Raw genomic sequence first — 18674 nt, forward strand, 5'->3', positions numbered from 1 at the left:
CTTTCTATCACACTATAAATTTGGATTATAGAGCATTCTCGGGATATGGACATTTCTCTCAGGTCAATGTCACCTTTGTATTGCGTAGATCGTGCTTGTAATATTGCTGTATAGCAAAGTTGAAAAAACTAAAATTTTTAGATAAAAGTTTATTTTATTTTATTTCCTCTTTTGTATCTTTAATTTGATTTTATATTAAATTTACATTTATATATATACTCATTATTGTATAACAAATAATAGGAAATAGAAGACAGTAATAAAATATTTTTAATTCCTTTATTAGAATACTAAATACCGATATGACAAACTCTTTTGAATTTAAATTGAACTCAAAATTAACATTTTACAATTCGCTAAAATTAATTTTCATTTTCACATTATAATCTATTCTAACTCACACGCTTTGAATATATTACCAAAAATACATACACCTACTAGGCATATAAATACTAGAATCCAATACAACACAGTCAGCTTGTTGCGTCGTTATAACCGTCATAGCTCGTCCAAATATTTGAGGATTGTCTGTCCAGCCGAATGCAGAGGCACGCACGCCCGATGTTTGTTCAAGCAAATCAACACCTAATTGCACTAGTCACGATCTGAAACCATGATTGATGCCACATTCTTTGCATAATTTCCCAATGAGCATAAACTATTTTCCGATAATACTAGTTAACCGAATGCCTGATTAATTTAATGTAGTTAAACCTAAACTTTCGCACTAATTTTTCATGGTATTCTTGAACTAAATAGTTTTACAAATATAATAAATTGGATATAGTTAAGTAGAAACCAAAAATTTGGCTCTAACAACACTATACAACAATCTAGTCTACTACTGTTTATACGATTATCCGACAACTACTATAATCGGCCCTTATTTTTACTAGTTGAAAGCACTAAATCAAGCTCTATAACTCGCCGGTATTCGATTGTCAAATTCAGTAGTCAGCTTCGTACAAGTATACAACGTAGATGAGACGGGTTTATTTTGGAAAATTCTTCTTCGTACGTTCATCGCGAAGAAAGTAATGTGCCAGAGAGCAGTGGCGCACCCAGGAGGGGGGCAGGGGGCCTTGCCCCCCCCCAAAAATATGAAAATCATCAGAATGATTTAACACATTGAAATCGAAAGCCAATAAACTATACCTTGGGCTTAGACAAACAACACGGCAAAAAATGATTTGTAATTCTCCAGCACCCTTTTTAGTAAAATTTCTTAGATTTTAATTTCTAACACAAAAATTTCGAAACACTAATGTCAGGTTTTTTTAGAAACCCGTTCTCTAATGAAATTCTCGATGTCCACCCGAATTCCGGAGTGGTATAGGTCATGGCTGGGTAGGTTTGACAGGGCTCTAACCTGGGGGCCCGGGCTGTGGGGATCCTGGCGTGTCGGGTTGACCAGATAAGTGAGATAAACACACATCATAAATTAGCTTTAATAGTAAAAAAATGTCGCCTGAACAGTTTAATTTATATAATAGTCCAATATATTTTTTGATTATTATGTGTCGATACTCGACAGTTCCATTATTAAAGTAGATGTATTGAAAATCGCCAATAATTCACTGTATAAGTACCCTCAATTTGAACTAAAACACAATTTGAAAAACGTTAATGTAGTATTTCACACTGATTTTAATCTAAGCGGTGGATAGGGGGCCCGTCAAATACCCTAGCCCAGTGGTCGGCAAACTCATTAGTCAATAGAGCCAAATATCAACAGTGCAACGATTGAGATTTATTTTGAGAGCCAAATTTCTTAAACTTAAATTATTTACGTAGGTAGTAAGTTGGTACACTGCTAATTTACTTAATAAACTTTAGTTAAAGTTTTAAGTCCTAATTAAATTATAGGTAGGTACACTGAATAAAACTGAATATCATACGTAATAATGATCTTATTTATTAATAAAAATTAAATTGTAAGTCAGGTATCCATAAAATTGAATCGTGACAATGACTGACAAAGCGGCCATCCATGGACTGAAACCGTATGCGGTTTAGATCCGTGTGCCATACTAAACTTGTTCATGAAAATATATTTTCACTAAATTTGTAAGTGTAAGTGTATGGTATAAGCAGATACGATCAGATGCTTGTAATATACTTTGTGAAAATATTTATTTCCATGAATGGAAAAGATAAGCTTAGTATGGCACACGGTTCGAAACCGCATACGGTTTCTGTCCATGGATGGCCTAAAACTCAATGTGAATAATGGCCTTGCATCTCCTTGTAAAGTTTGGGTAAGTCAGGTTCGTATATTGTTGATTTAATTTTAAGCACGATTCCAGGTTCCCATCAATAAATCGATTTCTTAATTTACTCTTGATTTCCTCTGTTGGAAATCTTTTTACTAACCACAAAACTTGCAATATTAACATTGTTGACAGATTTTATTCAGTACCTAATTAAATATAGAACTTTATTTTTATTGACTCTTCTCCTCAGCTGCTTTCTTCCTTGCATCATCGACAGAATATTTAGCGCAAAATTACTTGTTTTTAGTTGTATCTTTCTAAATTTCAATGCGCTAATTTTTCCCGACACATAAATACAGGTCGGTAAGCCATTTAAGTTTTGAATAAACGCGAAGTCTCGGTCTATTCAACATTACATTTACGGTTATCCTCTTCCATTTTCTTTGCTTCTTCTTTGTAGCCATGTCAAATATGGCAGAGAGCATCTGTGGCAGAGCCGCACTCAAGGGGCCAAAGAGCCGCAGTTTGCCGACCACTGCCCTAACCTGAGGGCCCGTTTCAGGATGTGGGGGCCATGGTGTAGGTACACCGAGTGCAATAGACAAAAGACCGATAAACGAGATATTAGGCTGTGTTGTATTGAGTAGGTTGTGTATAATTTAAATGCAATAATACTTTTTTGTCCATTTTCGATTAATATGTTGGAACCTCAATATTGAAAACCCAAAAATCTACGATAAACATTCGGCGAAAAGAACGACTACACCCACTACGGTGGTGGTGTAAATCAAAACAACATTTTTTTCGGTGGAATTCGGCATAAATATTGTAGCTCTCTAGACCAGTGTTCCCCAAACTTTCGACATCTGTGTACCCCTTCTATAATTTTCGTAACACTGAGTACTCCTCGTCAACGAAAAATGCATATAAGTACTTTAATAACAATCAAAATATATTTATATATTCCTTTTGTAGTACATAAACAAAATAATAAAAAACGAAAAATAAAATTCATTCATAATAAAATATAAATAAAAGTTTGATTATAAAAAATAACATTCATTGGTTATTAATTTTAATCTGAGGTGCGGTTCCACACCCAAAAGGCTGTTCCTTTTTTTACGTAATGTCTACAAATGCTGAAAAAGCAACTTCACATAGATATGAAGTTGGAAAAGGCAAGATGTATTTCAGGAATGTCTCTGTTAAAACTGGATACATATGTTGCATTTGCAACCTAAATGATGTTTAAGTACACTCCTTATATTTATTTTGCAAGAATCCGTCTGAAGCTAATAATTCCAACAATTGCTCTTCTTCCGCATGCGATAAACCTTCTAGCATGGATATTGTATTAATGCTTGTTGCACCAGGCGTAGCCATAACCCGGTGCAGCGCATACCCCCACTAAACTCTTCCCGTAACCCAGGGGGTACGCGTACCACACTTTGGGAAACACTGCTCTAGACCAAGCGGGTAGCATAGCCGATATTATTTAAGTAATCTTTTAGCATACTAGGTACACATGTCCAGCATGGTCGCTGTTCACTTCCAATCCGCCAGTCGCTGATGACACGCTCAACGGTTATCACCACTATGCCTCCAATTTAATAAAAACTAGAAGAAACTTTACAAATATATCGCCGTGTATTGTGAAAATATGTAAAAATATTTATATGAAGAAGAAAAAGAGCCTATGGGACTAATTTACATTCTCCTCCTTGCCCCCCCCCCCCCCCCAATAATAAATCCGCCACTGCCAGAGAGAAAAGTGCCCAAGGACTGCATCACAATATTATGCCGTACTCCAATGCAACCAGGACACACAAAATGAAGCTTTTGGTCATAGGGAAAGCCATAAATCTTAAGCCATCCAAGAATATCTGCCTCACTGAACAACTGGTTGTGTCAAGTGATTTACTGTTTAATATTTAGTTAATAAACTTAGTTTGACTTTTTTTTGATTATAAATAAAACCGTAATTTTCTAGTACAAATTTCTCAAAAAAACTATTTTTACCAAATACCTGTTTTAATTTTTACCATATTTTGTATTTATGTACTATAATCCGCCGCTTTCACTAATTGGACACTTGTGTGGTTTTTGGGGTGGCGGATTACTGAGAGAGTACTGTATGTTTATCTAGCTAGAGATCAGTATCTCTCATAAATATGGGTCTGAGACTGATATCTAAAATGTGAATATTACTAGAAAAAAAACTCCATGTCGAAACTGCAACTAATTTGGAAAAGAAAATATATTACCAATGCGCACAAAATGCGTCTAGTGAAATATCCTGTTCTTCCGATTTATATATACATATTATGCATACGAGATTTTTACAAGGTTAAAGCAAGTAAATGACAAAGACTAGGCACATTGTACATGTGATGATTACGACGTATGCTGAGAGTCTCGTATATTATATTATATGAATAAATAAATGATGCCATTATCGGCAAACTCCAGATTCGACACAGACTCATCTCGGCTTATGGGCACTGGACATTTACAATTAAGGATTCCCAAATTGACTTATGCGGAAATGACTCTGTGTACCACTAAATATCGAGATGGATGGAACCAAGTCGTGGAGAAGTCGATGATATGAAAGAAGTGACATGTAAAAACAATTCATATTAATGAAGCTCTTAAACCGACTTATACAGCTAATAATAATCAACGAATTGCACTTCGCAGTTCTGGAAACCACCGTGAAAGGGAAATATTACATAAAAACAAAAAACTTATTTATCACAAAATGATCATCAGTTTTTTAATGTTCAACTGGGATTAATGAATGACTTAAGCCCACTTGTGGCGAATTATAATTTTAACAAAATCACTGAGACTGTAATATTATTATACACGTATTTTTTTTTTAATTAAAAAGAAAAACTAAAAACTAACATTATTAAATAAAGTATTGATACTATACCCTTTGCACAACATATATTTGCGAATTTTCAATTTTAACTATAACAAGCAAATTGCGATGTAAAGTAATGTAACACTAACATTATTGATGAACTTCAAATCTTATTCAATCCCAAATTTCAAATAAATAAGATTTGACGTTAATATAAGTAGGAACCTACTGAGTTTCTATTACATAAATATTTGTTGAATTGTATTGGTTAAGTTATGATTTTTTTCTCCCAAACTATTACGATAAACGTAGCACCTCAAGAAAAGCTTATGTAACTCTACTCAATGGTGGGTATTTGGTGAATAAACATAGTAAATGAATATTTAAAAACATCATATTTTCTTTCAATCTACGATGTTACCTACTAACTACTGTTAAAAATATGAGGATTTTTTAAAAATATTTTAATTAATTCTTAAAAATTACGTCTTTAAAATTACCCAACGTGACAAGATTAATATTTCGTCGATGGTGGTCAAATTTGATTATAATTTTAACAAAAATATTTGAAGCGTAGACGCTCGTACAAGGATATTTGCGCAGTGGCGCCTAGAATATCCATAAAAATTAATTAATATTTAGCTACCTACTATTATTATAAAATGCTAAAAAATAGCCTCAGATTTGGCTTTATTTTATAAAGGATTATAATATAAAAATCTTGACGTACCTACACCTAAACGAGACCTAAAAAAATATGTAATAGTTTCAATATATTTATTTGTTTACAAATAAAGTATAAAACTGACAATTTTAACTACCAGGTAGTAATAATTTTAATAATTATTATTTTCTTCCATATCATTACACTAGAAGTCATCAAACTGTAGCTCATGAGTTACATAGCCTTCGGTATGCGCAAGAAGTTCTTCTTAAAGTTGTTGACTGTGAAAATAAGACTACTAGGTATATCTTCAACACAACGTCGCTATAGGATTGGTTTCCCAAATATCCGTTTTTGTTGAAATCGACCTTTTAATGCAGAATGTTTTTTTGTATCTAATTGGACTAGAACCATCCCTTTCTTTAAATTACTTTGTAATGGTAATGAAAACATCATTCATATGCTGTAAAAATTACAACTTAAATATCTCTATGTATTTAAATATAGGATTATGAAATTTGTTTTTCGTCTCCTGAACATTTGGTCTATTCGGGAAACCAATCCTACAGCGACAACAAGTTAAAATACCGCGGGGGAAAAAATGCTTTTAAGGTTGAAGGAATCTTTTTTGTGAAGGTTACTGAGATTCATGAATAGTGAAGATATTCTACCTTTTATTATAAGACCGTTAAACAAATATTTTTCTCATTTGATATTGACACGGCCACTTGCTATACGTGATGGGATAATAATTGTAGGTACGTCTTATAGGAAGAAAATGCAAAAATGTCATGTGCTTAGTGACTTCAAAATTCAATATGGGGGTGTTCTTCCTCGACATTTTTACGCTGCTATGAGGTCAATCATTCCAAACTGTTAATGTATAATTTGTATATAAATATGAATTACTGTACTTACAGTTGGCTCTCCTGTGTCAAAAATTTGTCGACTTATACCTTAGACTAGGACTTCAAATATTAGTTTTCGTTATTTTTGTAAAACAACTTTTTAAAATGTTCTTATAAGTTTATTGGTACTTATTTCATATTAATATACGTACATCCAAGCCCGGCTTTGCCTTGACAATTGGTTTGTTAACTGGTATAATTGAAACATTTTCAAAAAGATTATTTACTGTGGAAAACTTTTCGAGTCTCCACTGGAGTCACGAGTGTTGCCAAACTTTCCGTTTTGTTTTGACACTAACTCGACAAGACGCTGTTGAAGAAAGTTGAGCGGTGTCTGCATTATGAACTTAATTGAACGCGTTAAGATCGGTTTAATGTCATTTCGCTAAGGGGCGAAGACAAAACAGACACGAACGGGTTGACTTAACAATTTGTTGCTACGTCAATCAGAAAACAATGGAACCGCAGGAGTTACTACACTGTTCGAAGGACTTTTATCTGGATGGAAGTTTTGGTGTGGCATTTTGTACGTCGTAATTTGGATTAAATTCATACAAATAGTCATCGATTTACTTATTTTCTATCACCAGAAACTTCATATTACTGTTACTAATTATATTTTAATATATACATTACACACCCATGTATAAGCAAACGTAAATTCAGTAGATATTTTCGCAGAAAGTAAAAATTTATTGAAAATTTGTATGCCCGCCTTGCCTTTCACTCTTTCACAATTTGATAAAACTTTATGTTCAACATCCCAAACTATATTTGTTTCAATTAGAAAATGTTTATGTTTGATTTGTATGTATTTAAATATTGTATGTGTTCGAAATTTTTATTCAAAAATTATACTACTGCAAACGATTCATATAATATGTGAGATATTTGGAAATCTGTTTGTCCAAGTGAAACCAATCAGAAAATAAAAATATGTTTTCTATTTCATCCCACGAATAAAGTATGCTTTATATTTTGTATGCGATATTTTTTTATGTCGTACCTTAAATAATTTGCTAAGAAATCGACCGGTGTTCTAATTTTTAAATATAAAAGTTTTTTAACTTTTAAGTATTTATAATATACGTTGCTCCATTTGGTATTTTGACGAAGAGTGTATTTGAACAAGTTAATTAAAACGGTATTAAAATATATATATTTCCAAAATTACATTTTGTGGATTTAATTCATCGATATATTTTGCAGTATGTATAATCACAATAATTTATATAACATAATAAACCATGTCTAAATATGCGAATCTGATAAAAGTCATAATATTGTGTACTTAGGTTTTTCTCTATAGTTATTATATTTTTCTTTTTTCTAGTGTTTTTCACACATAAGTACATGGAAATAAAATCAATTGCATCTAAGAAATACATACAGTAATACAAAAGATTAAATTATCAGTTTATATCATTAATATTATCTTTTACACATAGCTTAAACACAGTTTTACTATTATACTATATTGTATTAAGTATTATTTTTGGAAAATTCACTGATTACAATAATTTTTGTGTATTACTTTTATATATATTTATATGACTGTGTTGACTATAAAATTATTTTTGTTATGAAATTTAAAAAATATTTTGCAAGTAACTATAAATTATTGATTTTTATCCGAATGATAACGAAATAATTTTGAATGGGAATCATTAATTAATATGTATTTGTAGTAATGTTTAATGCATATCTGAAACAAACGCGTAAACAGATTTGCCTTTTTTAAATGTTAAACAATGACTGAAATTATTCAAAGCGCAAACACTTCCATCAAACACTCCCCATGTGTGTTCACCGCGTAATGTCCTCGGCGCGGCTTTTAAATAAAATAAAAAAGACAAACAGTCATACGGCATCCTATTTATCATACACATCACGTCTGTACTCTTTGCTCGCATACCAACAGTTGTCAGCCACACATCATAAAATCTTCAATAGGATAATATCTTGTATAAATTCAAACTAATCATAACATTTTTTAAGTAAAACTTCTTCGGCCGCGGTAGCGTAAAATCGCCCGAAGTATTGTGCGACCATCACGAAATATCATAAAGTACCAGGGCAGCATGCTATGCGGGGATATGTTCGATTTTGAGGTAATCAAACCAGAAAAATAAAAACAATTTTCAAATTTCAAATCAACTGAAGTGTATTATCATCATGTTACATCGTTTATGTATAGAGTTATATTCTCAAATACTGTGAATTATTCATTGAATAAATTAAATGGTTTATTAAATTATTGGATAGTGCAAGTACGTTATAAATAAAAATTTGGAGTGATCCGGGTGTCGGTTAGTCGGTAATTAGGGCAATATTAATGATACCTTAATTTAAAACACAAAAAAACATGTCGCTTGCCGATCGAAACATAATTTGTCTTATAAATCCAACATGCGTCCATTTAATGTTCAGTTTATTGTTCTATTGTTAACAATAATAATATATTCATTGACATGTTTTTTTCAAGTAAATAGGTAACGTTTTTACACGATTTAGTAATTAATACCCCCGTCGCCATCACGAGACAAATTGACGTGTTCACACCTCAACGTTCGCTTTTCGATTGCCAGCGAGTCCAAAATTTCGTCGCACCTATAGTTGAAAATTATTTGGCGTTTCACTGAAGTATCGTCTTAACGCAAGTAAGCATTGCACGTAAAAACTACTAGTCAAATTCATCACAATTATGTAGGATGCACATTAAAGCACATTGGCGAGAATCGAGTAGTTACAATTTCAAGTCCCGTCAGGCGTCGTGTTTTTTATGTATTATTTTTAGGTATTATTAAAAATGTGCACCATATCCTCTTCATTTATGTATCTGGATTCCAGTTAGACACATCAGCTGGCTAGATTCAAAATGTAGGTACTTACCTACTCCGTCCAACCACCGGGGCTATGAATTCTTGACGTTTCTCTCTGGCTTTCTTGATGTTAAGCGTCATTAAACATGATATACTTAAATAAATTCCTATCATTTATTTATGAATGGTTTTAACACATTACTACCTTTCTCACTGAAAATGTGCAAATATATTAATCATAAAAAGCGTCGGACTAAGTTCCTAATATATTCGCACGGTTTATGCTGAAATACTAATGTAAAACAGAGTGTAATGACGGGAATAAAATGGTGCGTTATGTCGTTTTATGTAAAGCTACCCATGTTATGTCGCTTTCGGTAATGTGTGTCTCTGTGATACGTGGCTACGGGAAGTGCTACGACGATCGTAGCAGCCACTACTGTAGACAACTCTACGGTATACGAGTCTCGTAATATTGGTGTATGTATAATTCCGATACATTTATACTTACCTAATAATTAGTAAACATACTACTACATAACTACTACATGCTACACTACTAGTATGTTTTACATATAAAATTATGGTATATTGTCAATAAAATAATGTGCTGCAAACGTCGATGACGAAATTAATATCGTAGAAGAATTATTTGAGTCTATGACATGTAACTAGGGAAAACGTAGCATTCACTACGTTTTAAGACCTGAAAAATATTCATGATCAGATCGATTCAATATACTATTAGATGAAGAGCTTTCATAGAATTTTTCATATTTTCTTTTCTTTCATTTGTTTTTTGATACTGCATATTTCGGTTTCCATTCACCAACCCGTAGTCATTCAGCGCCTGCTACATTATATTAAAGTGAATTAAGTTAAGTAAAATGATTAATGTCATTAACTAAAAATTCTTTGTAGAAAGACATTTTTTTAAATTATTAATAACCATGTCCTTGCTTTTTCGTACAAGGTGATTGTTAGTAATTTTGAACAATCACAAATACTCAGGCTTTCAGAAAATCACATTAAATACAATGTGTCCTCACTGGGATCGAGCCCAGAACTCCCGGATGGAAATTTAAAAAATAATCCAAGTCCATAAAAAAATTCTAAGTTTCATAAATTATTGGTCTGGGACTAAACAAAAATACCTAAGTATATAAAACATAAGTATGACATATTGTACTAAAAATACCTACATCAATCCGAAATCAACGATCAAAATTCATAAAAATCTTTCCGCATTTTAATATTTCCAGAATTTAACACAAAAATGTCAAAAAATAGCGTGCACGATTTTTTATTGCATCAATGTGATTTGGCGATTGTCATTCATGAGGACGGACGGCATTTTGTCACGGGGATGACATTCAGCGCCGAAAATAAAAATGTAATTTTAAAGAGGCACGAGACGTCATGATACCCTGTACGACCGGTCGACTCTAGCCACCCTATACGTTTCATATAATATCAGTAGCGTGCAAATTCAATATGAAACTATCCGTACATATTTTTATATAAACTAAAAACAATTTTGTTTCCTTGATAGTAGTTTAGGTTTCCTCAGATAGTATTTCAAGTATGATCTTTTTACTTCTGGTTTACCGTCCAGTGGAAGACGTCGAGCGTTGTGGTTTCATTTCTTAAATTATAGTAAATAATAAAATACACAACCGGGATCACATATATTGTATTTATTTTTATATATACACTATAAATATATACACATCTACATATAATTATAGATGACGGGCTAGGAGGATACTTGCTTTCTGCATACAACTATTAAGAGTCACATTTTTTAAATCTATATTTTTAATGTGTAGCGACTTATTAATGTTCTGTATTTAAGGTAGGTATATACTATAATACAATATTAAAAAACAATAGTGTGTTCAGCATACAAAACGTATTATCTATAATGTTACTTGATGGTATATTCATTCACTAGTATGGCAACAGGGTGTAGAAGCAGTATATAAAACACACTTAGAAACAATACCATAGATCCCAACAAAGAATCACACTGCCTTATACAGCAGTATGTCTGAAAAATTCAACACATTAAGATAGTCAACTAATTGCTAATAAGATCTAATGTATTTAAATCTCCCGATTAAGAAAAATTCTGAAATATAATTGTTTACTAAGCAAGGTCACATGATAAATACCCTCTACACCAAAACTCTCCGAACATTAACCCCCGTATAAAAATAAAAACTCATTAAAAAAAAATCTTTGGCCCAACAAACATGAATACAAAAATTTATTCGACAAAATAAATAAGTATTTAAAAATAAGATTGACAAATTACTCACAATGAACTTCATAAATTATTTTTTCACTCTTTTTATTCATAAATTTTTATTTTAAAAATAAAAATACTTTGTCAAATATATTTTTGAATCCATCAAGGTAACGTTATTTTCAAAGTTTTCATTTTTATACGAGAGGTTGTTGTTTAATGTAATGGCCTTACAACCAAATTAATATAATAAAATGACTTCCGGTATTGCACGCCATTGCAGTACATGCAGTGATATAATATTTTGAAAAATAAGAATGAGCCTCCAGGGTGAATATCAAATGACAGCGTTCCTGTTTGTCTCCCCAAATTCCTATAATATTAGGTGATGTATACGTGGGTTGTAAATTGGTGTACATTTTCTTTTTATATGCTGTAAAATATATGAGATATATTTCAACAATTATATTATATTTAGGAGTGTTATCATTCTTTGAAAATTATATAATTATGCCGTCACCTAAATACAAAAATATATAATATTTAATAATTGAGTCAGCATTAAATTTATTTGTTTGAATGCCATTTAACATCATTTTTAAGTCGATAGTTATTTCGGTTGCAACATCATTATCAAGACTACTTACTTTAAAACCTTAATTTTCTTTCTTGCAGGCCATTTTGAATTATTTCCGCGAATCTCAGTCATTCCATACCCTAAGGCCTAAGGCCTAAGGCATTACCATTATAAATAATGTTATTGGTCGAAGTTAAGTAGGTACATGCAAATTAAAAAATAGGATCAGCTTGACATTACTGTTTTTATGTCATGCTAAATTTAATAAAGGCGGTTTAAACAATAGGGTTTTTGTTTATTATTTTATTATTTTTTGATGATTCTTTATTGATTTCAAACCATTCTAGTAAATTCAACTTTAGTCCTTTATTACAAAAATGGATTAATCGTCATAGTCTGTGAATTTTCAATAAAACTCTTGGAAAACTATGAATTGGTTTTTCCATTTTTAAAAGATCTTAAATCTTCCACAAATTTGATTTTTATGGAATGTCCACTCTGACGTATATATGGAGATGTACAATGTCCCATGCGTTAATTTATAGATTCCACATTTATAAAATTATTGATTTTATTTTTACTGTTTTTCAAATGTACGAACTGGCCTATTCAATTCCCTTTAAAGCGGATGAAACCAGTCCTGAATAATATTTTTAAAAACTAGTAGTAAATATTATTATATTATATTTTAATTAAAAGAATGCATCTCTACCAAGAAACGACAATTTTCACCATACAACAAAGTGACTTATTCAAATAGCATTTCCACAAAGATAAATGTTTCTTGCATTTGGTTTTACGTGATAATTCGTCGTAATAAAATAAATATTTTTTTTCGTTTCTTTTAAATCCATTAATCTCTCATTGAACGTAATATGTTGAACTAATGTCCACCACTAGTGCTCATGTAAGTTTGCAAAACATGGAAATTTAATTTGGAAGAGATCTAAAAATATAAATAGCATAGTGTGATATAGAAAACTGCATGTTGAGTATAAAGCGGAGATACCATAAAATACACCAATAGAGAAGTAAGGAGATAAAAGTATTCGATGTGATCGTTGTCAACAAACTGGCGAACATCTTCGATAACTGATTAATAAATACAATCACACAGTTACTGTATGCGGTATTGCACACTTATGAACCTAAAATCCAACAAAAAATATATATAAGACATGGATGGCGCTATAAAAGGCATTCATTCAACGGTGTATCGACCCTAACAGACGGTATGATCATTACTTTTTCTAAATTGATTTCACAGTCCTGTATAGATCTGGCCCGTGTCACGAAGAAGCAGGTTAACAGATTTTTTTAAACACAAATTGAAAAAACGTCCTGTGAATTTTTCGTACCCGGGGAATTCGAACCCGAGACCCATAACTTTATAACCCTACACGTCACGTAAATACAGTTTGCTACAATTTACTTGGTTACAATTTACAATTATAATTCGACACATTCACAACGTGACATTTAATGAAAAATTTATACAAAATTACATATTATAAACATACAGTGAGAAGTTAAAACGATTTGCATTTTAATTTAAAAATAAATATTCTTGATTCTCAAAGTGTAAGATTGCCTGACTTAAATCTTTAACCCCACGCACTTGTGTGGAATACCTGACTACATTTTAATATTTCTCCACTTTGTCGAGTGATGGGTTCTTGACGTCGCATTGAATACACAATCAGTTATCGTTAGCGTATAGCGTATCCAAACTTAGCGTAACGCCATAACAAGTAACTGCCGAACAATATCACGGGAGTGTTAGCATAACTCATTTTGCCACCCCTGCACCAGTAGCAGCAATAAAATGTGACATCTATCGATATGTATACGATAAAGGGATATTGCATCAAAATAAAAGATATGAAACCTATTTATAACTAATACGTTTGATAGACATAAAAAGCAATTATAAATTATAAAAACTCTAGTATATGTTAATAATGTCACGACTGTCATTGTTTAAAGACAATACATATCATAAATATAATTAGGTAGGTACATATATTGGAATGTATGTATAACTTGTATGCTTAAAATAATAAAATTATAACCTTGTATACATTATAGTATTATATACTCACATGATTCGCTTACTTATCATGCATTATGACACTTAAATGCGATAGTATAATAATTGTACAAGCCTCAATGTGATTTCACCCAATCTCCTTCATTCCACGCTTTTGTAAAAAATATAATTCTTATTTTACTACCATTGATGGATTTAACAACAATTCATTTGCTTCCTTTAAATGCGCCTCAATCATCAGCAAAATGTATATTTTTCTCTTCTTAGATGTTTATTGTTTATTATGTGACACTTCATGGATGAATTTAAATAAAATCAGTGATATAAGTATCTTTATTTATATAAAAATGTAAGCTTTTTTATAATTATCTATTTATATTACTGGTCGCACTTTTTAGTGTACTGTAATTATTGTTGTATTGTTGCGATTGTGGATGTGAATGCTGGGGGGGGGGGGGGGGCGATTACACGGAAGCTAGTCCAGGAACTAAACTTATTGATGTTCAGCAGTCTGGTTGAAGCTGGTCCCTGATGCATGCCCTCACGTCCTAGTAGGCACTCGCACGGTACACTTGGGTGTATATGATAAATGAGGAGACACCTTATACCGGTAACACTGCTTGATATGTGGTTTGATTTACAGAGTTTGCACGGAGATTATTGCTTCCACGACGGTTACACTGTAGACGCTCGTGGTCTGCACTTAACCTTTTTAGTCACTCTTTTAGAAGTGTCTTGATGTAACTGCATTTATCAATCACGGTCGACTGATTGCCCGTAATTGTGCTAAGCGCCTGGACTTGCAACAATAATTTCGATTATAGGTAGGAGAGAAATATTGTAATGTGGGTTACCATAATTGGCCCAACTAGTTACTTATATTTTTCTCTTTTTTTCCTTTCTATTTTATGTTGTCGTCATTCTTTTTGTGAAATTTTCACTGATTACACAGTTTTGCTTTTCTCTATTCTTTATAACTGTTTGCTTTTCTAAATAATAAAAAAGAAATAAATTCTTCTAAACGTGAATTTGCGGGCCATAGTAGATAATAATATAAATCACTCTAAATATTAATGTAGATTTGGCAAATTCGAACTCGTTATCATCAAACTCTGCTACGTAAACAGTAGTTCAATTAAAAGTATGCAATTTTAAAAATAGGTATATATTATCAAATTTTTTAATAATGATAAAATCGTTATAATATTATTTTCCTTTTTTTATTCTTAAAGGGAAATAAATCAGTACGTAAACATATATTATTATTACTGTCAGTAAACTCTCGATTAGAATGATTATTTACTGCCCCTTTCGTCTGTTGTATTCTATCTTAACCTGCCGATTCAAGTAGACAGGCTGTGTTTTGAGCTCGGTTTCCCAGAGGACCACTGTCAGGCGATTGACTTACCTCAAGACGCCGCCCGGAAACGGAACAATAGATCGACGCCTCGCAGACGACGTCGCGGCGCCTCTCTCGAGCACTCGCTGCCTTATTCAGACAAGGATCCCAGCGCGCCTTCATACGTCATGATGATAATGAAAGCCTATTGTTTATTATAAATATAATATTATACTGTTAATTAATATCGTTTTTAGTATCTTTAATAATAAATTAACAAGTATTTACGATTCGTTTTAAAATACTAATGGAAATGATCATTTCTCATTCAAAATCCATGGAAATACCAGTGTAAAGGTAGGTAACTACTCATCCAAATTGTGCATATGATAAGATAAGTACACACTGGAAGCAATTACTCTGAATATATATTTTAATAAGAATAATATAAATATTTCAAAGTATTTCATAAACTATGCACAACTGTTACCATTTCTCTAATTTTATGTGGTATGTAACATGCATGCCTTAATGATAGCAGGAATACAATTATACGTAAACATATAATTTAATCGGTCCCGTAATAGTTTTTACTATTTTTAAATAGGTACCTAAATAATTTTAATTAACAATTATTTATATTGTGCTTGCATCCTTTAATTAAACGATATTATGAAATATTTATAAAAAAGCAAATTTTTTCAATATTATTAATTAATACCACTGAGTCTGCTTTAACTTTTAATGAATAATATTATTTTATGATAAACCGATATTGAGAAACTAGACCAATTTATTTGATTTAACAATGTATGTTAACTATTAATAGATAATTTAATTATGTTATTAGCACGATATTATAAGAGTAAATATATTAAATTCCACATATTAGTTTTTCTGCCGATTTAAATAATTCAATATTCGTGTGACAACTGAAATAACTTTATTTAAAAACTGAATTTAAAAATATAATAATTGATAATAATATGTACCTATTATTGATTTAATATGTATATTCAACAATGTTTATATACTCTTTATAATATGATTTGTATTCAAAGAGCCGGATTAAGACGTTTTAGGTCCCTGGAAAGGTATTGTTTGAATCCCACGTCCCATACACGGTTAATATTTTCAAAACGAAAAACTTTGTCTTTTGACAATGTGTGAGATATTACCAACATCGGTCTACTTACATTCTTTAAATATGTCATCTTTTAAATAAATTCTTGGTGCACTCAATTGGATTCGAACCACCGATTGTTCGGTTATCAGCCGAACGCACTACCTTTACGCCACAGTATGATACTGCAATCGTGACGATTATACAGTATAATATTATAGTTTAGAATTGTTCCGTTGCCTAGGCAGCGAACTTTTTATTGTCGGCCATTTGCAATTGAAGAGAAGAGAATATGAAAATATTGTAGAACCCTGAATTGTGTTTTTCAAAACAAATACCTAAATTCGATCATATATATATGTCATTTCTTTTATAATAGTCAAAAGTTCTTTGTTTACTTATTAGGTACCTGCTGCATATCACGTAAAAATATTAAAAATCTGCAGGAAACATTACTGAAATTAAAATATTAAATATAGCCCCATTTCTTGTATGCATTACTTTCCCGAGGTGAAAATTTAAATTCAAATCGTTTTCCTCTATTAATTTTTGCATAAGTAATTAAAAATTTTCATAAAAGTTTCATTAAAACGAAACCACTCGCTGTTTTTCTTTTTTATTTTACATATCGACAAATCTAACGTCTCGTAGTAAGTTGGTCGACGAGCTGGGGCGACAAAAGTGGCGACATTGTAAAACACAGGGGGTGGCAGAGTCACCCCCCTCGCGCCGGAAACTCACATTCCGCCCCCTTGACATGTTTACAACAACTGAAAAGGTATAAAAATAATTAAACCTTTTACAGAGGTAAAAGCAATTGTTTTTAAATGCTATATGCCTCTGAAAAGTTTTGTTGGGGCAGGATAAAAAGAAGTTTTACTCATTGAGAAGGAGTCCGATTGCTATTTTTCTAGTTGACTCAATTCGAAACTACAATATTTACAATTTTGACGAATAGGAAAATATGTATATTTTTAATGACAAAAAAATATTACCCTAGATGCCTTTGTTACCAAAAAGTTAAATGTTTCGATGCTTAGAGAATTATAGGGATACACTGGTACGACTACTTACAAACAAAGTTGGTAAACTGAGACGTTTGTTCTTGAAGGTGGATATGATCGCCCGCTTTACGTCAATGGAAAATGTGTTCCAGATACAGCTCGAGGTACGGCAGGCACCAGTATATGCCCGTGTACACAAGACGCACGTTACCAACACTACCTGATTCTATAGCAATCTTACAAAGGCGATCTACGTATTGCAGATCACAGAAGGTATAAATCACGGGACGAAACGATAAACAAAGGGTTATGGCTCAGTCAAGTGCTTGTTTCAATGGTATTGATAATCATTTTACATATAAAACAATTATAAACACATAGTCAGTACGTCATAGTCATATTATAATATTATTCTTCCTTCAACCTTATAATATTCCTCTTAATCGACATTGGTGCAATGAGCAGAAAATGTCCCTATCTACGATGTTGATGTATTTAAATTCAGTTAGTGATACGGGCAATACGCGAAATGTCCATTAGCAATAACCATTATTATAATATTATGTATGTCTATATCACAGAATAGATTAATAAATGTTGTTGTGTTTCCTAGTCTATATATTCAAACACCGCAATCAAAATGTATTAACTTGAAGACGATTGCTCCCATTGCAAAAGAGATATTTTGGTTGACGTGGAAATTAGTTAGGCACAGTGTAAGATTTTAAGGCAACATATGGACCGAATGCAACCTTAAATAGAGTACAGATACAAGTAAGACACCTCGAAATCATTCGTAAAAACGATTGATTGACGACATTTAAAAAATGGATTTTTTCCAAATACATGGCCAAATA

Source organism: Rhyacophila brunnea, unplaced genomic scaffold, assembly GCF_057557595.1.
Source record: "Rhyacophila brunnea isolate RB1 unplaced genomic scaffold, BYU_Rbru_1.0 scaffold_8, whole genome shotgun sequence".
Taxonomy (NCBI): Eukaryota; Metazoa; Arthropoda; class Insecta; order Trichoptera; family Rhyacophilidae; genus Rhyacophila; species Rhyacophila brunnea.